The 6,000-nt window shown below is 43.2% G+C and overlaps 1 protein-coding gene across 4 annotated transcripts in view; it reads right to left on the bottom strand.

Annotated features, from left to right (window-relative positions):
- IL34 (interleukin 34) overlaps positions 1-5,691 on the bottom strand; it is a 77,753-nt gene extending 72,062 nt beyond the window's left edge. For 2 of the 4 annotated variants that reach the window (XM_066243779.1, XM_066243773.1), the window contains exon 1: positions 5,536-5,691. The gene's annotated coding sequence lies outside the window, so the exon portion shown is untranslated. Of the gene's footprint in view, positions 1-1,020; positions 1,042-5,535 lie in introns of those variants that run through there. The other 2 variants (XM_066243776.1, XM_066243778.1) reach the window with 2 other exon arrangements.
- Between the last annotated feature and the right edge of the window lie 309 nt (positions 5,692-6,000).

Here is a 6,000-nt window from a genome sequence, read left to right on the forward strand (position 1 = left end):
GCGGTAGGAAAGGAATGGATTGTAATACATGAGAATGTTTTATATTTTTAACGTGTTTTTTTTTATTAAAGATTTGTCTGCGAGCCAGATGCAGCCATCAAAAGAGCCACATCTGGCTCAAAAGCCATAGGTTCCCAACCCCTGGTCTAGAGAATTGCCCAGTAAAATATTCTAGGGAATGGGATTGGGATTTGCTTTTCTTCTTGTGCCTTTCAGAACTGCAGGTATTTTTTATAAGCACATGTTATAAAAACTAAAAAGCTATTAAAATGTTTGCAAAACATAAGATCCAAAGCTATAAAATTTCTAGAATAAAACATAGGTAAAAAGCTTCGTGACATGGGACTTGGCAATTATTTTTCTGTCTTTAATTTTTCCATGGATTTGAGAGAGAGAAAAGTCAGGGAGGGGGGATAAAGAGAGAGAGAGAGAAGCACCAACTTGTTATTCCATTTATTTGTGCACTCATTGATTGGTTCTTGTATGTGCCCTGACTGGGGATCAAATCCATAGCCTTGGTGTGCCAGGATGATACTCTATCCACTGAACCACTGGGCAGGGCCTAGACTTAGCATGATTTCTTAGATGTGACACCAAAAGCACAGGCAACAAAAAGAAAAATAGATAAATGGAACTACATCAAAATTGATAACTTTTGTGCATCAAAAGACACATGAATAGAATAAAATAGAATAGAAGCCCGGAATTTATATATATATATATATATATATATATATATATATATATATATATATATATATATATTATATATAACCTATATATATATAATGTATAATGAACTACTTCAGCTCAATAAAACAAAAAATAACCTACTTAAAAAATAGGCAAAAGACTTGAATAGACATTTTTCCAGTGATAATAAACAAATGGCCCACAGATATATGAAGAGATGTTCAACATCACAAATCATCCAAGAAATGCCAATCAAAATTACAATGAGATATCACCTCACATTCATTAAATGGCTACTGTCAAAAACACAGAAAACCCTGGGATTACCTGGTCAAGGTACATATGGGAGTTGATGCTTCCTGCTCCTCCCCTCTTCTCTCTCTCTCCCTCTCTCTCTCTCCCCCCTCCTTCTCTCCTCTCTAAAATGAATAAATAAAGTCTTTTAAATAAAAAAAAAAACACAGAAAATAACAAGTGTTGGAAATTGGAGCCCTTGGGAACTATTGGTAAGATTGTAAAATGTTGCAACTGCTATGAAAAACAGTATGGAGGTTCCTCAAAAAATTTAAAACAGAATTCCCTTATGATCTAGCAATTCCACTTCTGGTTATATACCTACCAAAAATTGAAAGCACGGTCTTGAAAAGATATTTGTACACCTATATTCATAGGAGCATTATTCACAATAACTAAACCATGGAAACAACCAGTGTCCATCAACAGATGAGTAGATTAGCAAAATGTGGTATATATACAATGAAATAGCATTATTCAGCCTTAAAATGGAAAAAAATTCTGGTGCATGCTACAACATAGGTAAGTTTTGAGGACATTCAGCTAAATGGAAAAAGCCAGACAAAGAAAGACAAATCCGATATGATTCCACCTCTATGAGATACCTGAGTATTCAAATTCAAAGAAACATATAGTGGAATGGTGGTTGCCAGAAGCTGGGGGCAGGAAGTCATTACTCAATGGGTACAGAGTTTCAGTTTTGCAAGATGAAAAAGTTCTGGAGATGTGTTTCATAATAATGTAAATGTACTTAATACCAATAATTAAGATAGTTTTTAAAAACTGCGTATGAGGAGATTTTAATGATCTGGGAAAGTAGAAAGACAAGGAAGCTGGGAAGGGAAGGTGTGGCCACAGGGAAGGGAGGATTGAGGAGGCACGTAGGTGATAAAGCCAGAAGTGGAGGTTTGGATGTGGTGGGAGAGTCCAGGGCCCAAATGTAAACATGGTCATGCTATGACAGGCAATAGGCAACCAGAATGCTTGAGAGCAGCGCCTGGCCTTTCTGAATAGCTGCCTAGCGAGTCCTCATCTCTTGGGCCTTTCAAACTCACCACTTTGCCTGACCTGTGGTGGCACAGTGGATAAAGTGTCGACCTGGAATGCTGAGGTCACTAGTTCAAAAACCCTGGGCTTGCCTGGTCAAGGCACATATGGGAGCTGATGCTTCCTGCGCCTCCCTTCTCTGTCTCTCTCTGTCTCTCTCTGTCTCTCTCTCTCTCCTGTCTAAAATGAATAAAGTCTTTAAAAAAATAAAAATAAATAAAAAAAAAACTCACCACTTTGACTTTGACCTTGCTAACTGTAGAGACATCCCCACTTATCCACCTCCCCATCACCTGAGATGACCCCCAGGGGGAAGGCCTGGCTGGGGATGGAGCTCTTCCTGGCTGGGATGCACAGACAGCCCTGGGAAGCTCAGGAGGCAGATTCCCAGGCTGACTGCAGCCCTGTTCCCAGGGGACACCACCCCCAGTTGTGGAACATGGCCCTCAAGCACAAGTGTGCAGGATAGCTGGAGCCCAGAAAACCCCTGGGATTGTCGCAGGCCTGTAGGCCATGGTTCTCAGAACTCCATGGAGTCTCTTGGGGTCAAAGGATCCGATTGTCCATTTCAGAGATGACTCTTCCTTCCAAGCCTGGGTCATGGGTGGTCATCAGACAAAACCAGGCCTAACTGCCCTGAAGCCTCGCCTGGGGGAGGAGACTTGCCTACTCTGGTGGTGGAAGAGCTGGGGCCAAAACCCCAGAACCCCAGGGCCCAACTCCCAGGCCTGGCTCCCTGCACTAAGCCTATCCTGAGAATTCTACTTTTTGCATTTATTTATTTTGGGTACCATCAAAGCCCCTGAGATGGGGTGGAAGGTTGGAAGCATTCCAGGTCTCCAATACCATCCCCTACCCCCCAAGACTACCAGAACAGGCAATCCCCAAACCTGCCCAAATTCCTGTATCCTTGAGATGAAGTCCAAGTTCTCATTGGACCTTCAAGGTTCTTTAAAACTTGGTCTCCACCAATTCCTCTTTTCATCTCCCACTCTCCCATTCCCTCCAGAACTTTCCCAATTCCCTTCCTATTCCTGCTTCCTTCTCCTTTCTGCCTAATAGATTGTTCTTCCTTCTTTTTTTTTCTTACAGAGACAGAGAGTCAGAGAAAGGAATAGATAGGGAGACAGGGAAGAAGAGAGAGATGAGAAGCATCAATAATCAGTTTTTCGTTGCGACACCTTAGTTGTTCATTGATTGCTTTCCCATATGTGCCCTGACCGTGGGACTACAGCAGACCGAATAATCCCCTGCTCGAGCCAGCAACCCTGGGTCCAAGCTGGTGAGCTTTGCTCAAACCAGATGAGCCCGCGCTGAAGCTGGCGACCTCGGGGTCTTGAACCTGGGTCCTCAGCATCCCAATCTGACACTGTATCCACTGCGCCACCGCCTGGTCAGGCTGTTCTTCCTTCTTAAGCAGGGAGCTGTCCCAGAGTGACCAGACAGCCTCAGTCACAGCCTATTGTGTTCCCACAAGATGGGATGTATGCCTATATCAAGAGTAGAGAACCTTTCTTATGTGTCTCCTCCTAGTTTCCATTCCCTTGACCAGTCAGACTGATAAATGTTGATCAAGAAAATGAACACATGAGTTTTCTGCCCTTCTTTTATGACTAAGTCTATCACCTTCCCAAAGGCTCTGTAACATGGCCTTGAGCTTCTACAATGGGCCCCTACATGCCAGCGACTTTACCTAGTTATCTTATGTAATTCTATGGCACAGGTGTTAACATTTCCATTTTACAGATAAGGACACTGATGATGAGAGGTCCAATGACTGCCCACTGCTTGGAACTGGTGCACCCAGGATTGGAACCCAGCCTGACCAGCCTGTGCTTATTCTACTGTAGCCTCCCAGTAATCTCTGAGTGGGGAACAAAAGGTGTGCCCACAGACTTCTGGGGAATTCTCCACTCTGCCCAGGGATCTCTTAAACCTGTGCTTTGAGGAGGATGGTTAAGAGATGGGAAGAGTAGCACTCAGATTGGATGGCAGTAGGAGGCCTGGAGTCTGGGGAACCTTAGGAACCCTTTCTTGTTATCCCCCAATGCCTGGCCTTCCAGGCTCAGCACAGATAGGAGCTTAGCACAGAGAGTCAAAATATCCTCAACAGGTGGCTGGATAAGACAGGAGTCAAGAAGCCCTTGAGACAACCTTTTCACTTCTGCCCAGTTTCTAAAATAACCCAGAGAAAGCCCCAGGTTTGAAAGAGCCAGCCAGCGGTGCTTAATAAATGCTATACACTCTCTCTGCCCTTCCTGTACTCCTAAGAAGTGTTCTAACCTGTATTTTATACATGAACGTCAGGTCAGGCAGTTACCTTCAAAGATCAAGTCTTAACCACTGTTAGATGGCCTCCATCCCCTTTCCTAAAAAATTCCCAGAGGAAACAAGTTTCCCACCCACCCCTCATGTCATCAGTCTTGGAAATTAGTTTCCTAATTCCCATTAGTTGAGCTGACCCCATGTGGAACATGAGATGAGCTACAAAAATGTTCCTGTCCTTTGCCCCAAGTATTCGCTCTGGATGGGAAAGAAAACTCAGGAAGGGAAAAAATCTAAAAGATTAAAAAAAGGGATTTTCACAGAGTTGTCCATAAAAGTGGAATTATTAATTATAATACAACTGGAAGCAGCCCGATTTCACAATCAAGGGACAGAGGCTGCACATCCGAGGATGGGTTTGTTAAAGTGGCAAATACCACCTAGACCTTAAAAATGACATAGCTGGTTTATTATGTTCATTTAAAATAAATGCAAAGTGTCAAAGCAGAACATTTTAATTTCAGAATGCCATCTGAATGAGAAAGGCTCACCTACACCATTTTATTTTTTTTCTTTTCCTTTAAAGAATTTTAAATCAATTTTTGATGAAGTAATTAATGCACATGGCAAATTCAGGCACATTCTATATTAAGGTCTAAAATCCTAAAGCAATATACAAAGGAGCAGCACCCAGTAACCCATGACAACCGTCTAAGAATGTGGGTTCTTCAGTTGACAAACCTCAGCAGGGAACAGGGAGAGAAGTAACTTGCTTTATGGTTATTTGGATCTGTTTTTTTTCCCCCCTGCAAAGCTGAAGAAAGAAAAGGTTTAAAAATGTAAAAAATCCAACCTGACCTGCAGCGGGACAGTGGGTAAAGCGTTGACCTGGAATGCTGAGGTCGCCGGTTCGAAACCCCTGGCTTGCTGGTCAAGGCACATGTGGGAGTTGATGCTTTCTGCTCCTCCCCTCTTTCTCTCTGTCTGTCTCTCTATATATATCTCCTCTCTCTAAAATGAATAAATAAAACCTAAAAATATAATTTAAAAATATGTAAAAAATCCAGAGCAGAAAATTCATACCATTTCTCTAAGACATAGCTCAGAGCCTCTTGGCTGGGACTGTCAAGTCTAGCTCAAATTCTTCTTGCTGTGATCAGTGAAGGAAGCAGCTAAATCAGGGTGGAGAAATCAGGCAAAGAAAGTCACGTGAGAGAAAATCAACTGCCTTCTTACCTGTTTACATACCAGAATCTTCTAGAGCTTTGCTGGGAGCTTTAAAGGGTCTCCGGGGCCCAGAGCAGGTGCCTCGGGGCTAGAGGCAGTGGGCATCAGGTGGGAGAGGCTGTGGCTGTCCCCAGCCCACAGTCCAGGCTTCTCTGCTGATGGGAAGAGCAGGGAAAACAGGCCACTGCAACAGGATTCAGAAACTGAAGCCAGCAGGGGCGGGGCGGGGCCACGTGTCCCCAGCCTGCCTCAGAGTGTGGAATAGGAGGGGGCCACAAACTTAGAAGATCAGCTGGGAACTATTCTGACCATGGTGGGAATCCCCAGTTGGGTCATTTCAAGGGACTACCCCAGCTCCTCTCCAGAACACAATTACTTTAACCAAAAAAATCTTTTTACAAAACTTAATAAAATTGGGTGATATGATAGTGACCAGCGTGCATGGAGGGAAGCAAACATTAGACAGAAAAAAAG

The sequence above is a fragment of the Saccopteryx bilineata genome, chromosome 9, assembly GCF_036850765.1.
Source record: "Saccopteryx bilineata isolate mSacBil1 chromosome 9, mSacBil1_pri_phased_curated, whole genome shotgun sequence".
In the NCBI taxonomy this organism is placed as follows: domain Eukaryota; kingdom Metazoa; phylum Chordata; class Mammalia; order Chiroptera; family Emballonuridae; genus Saccopteryx; species Saccopteryx bilineata.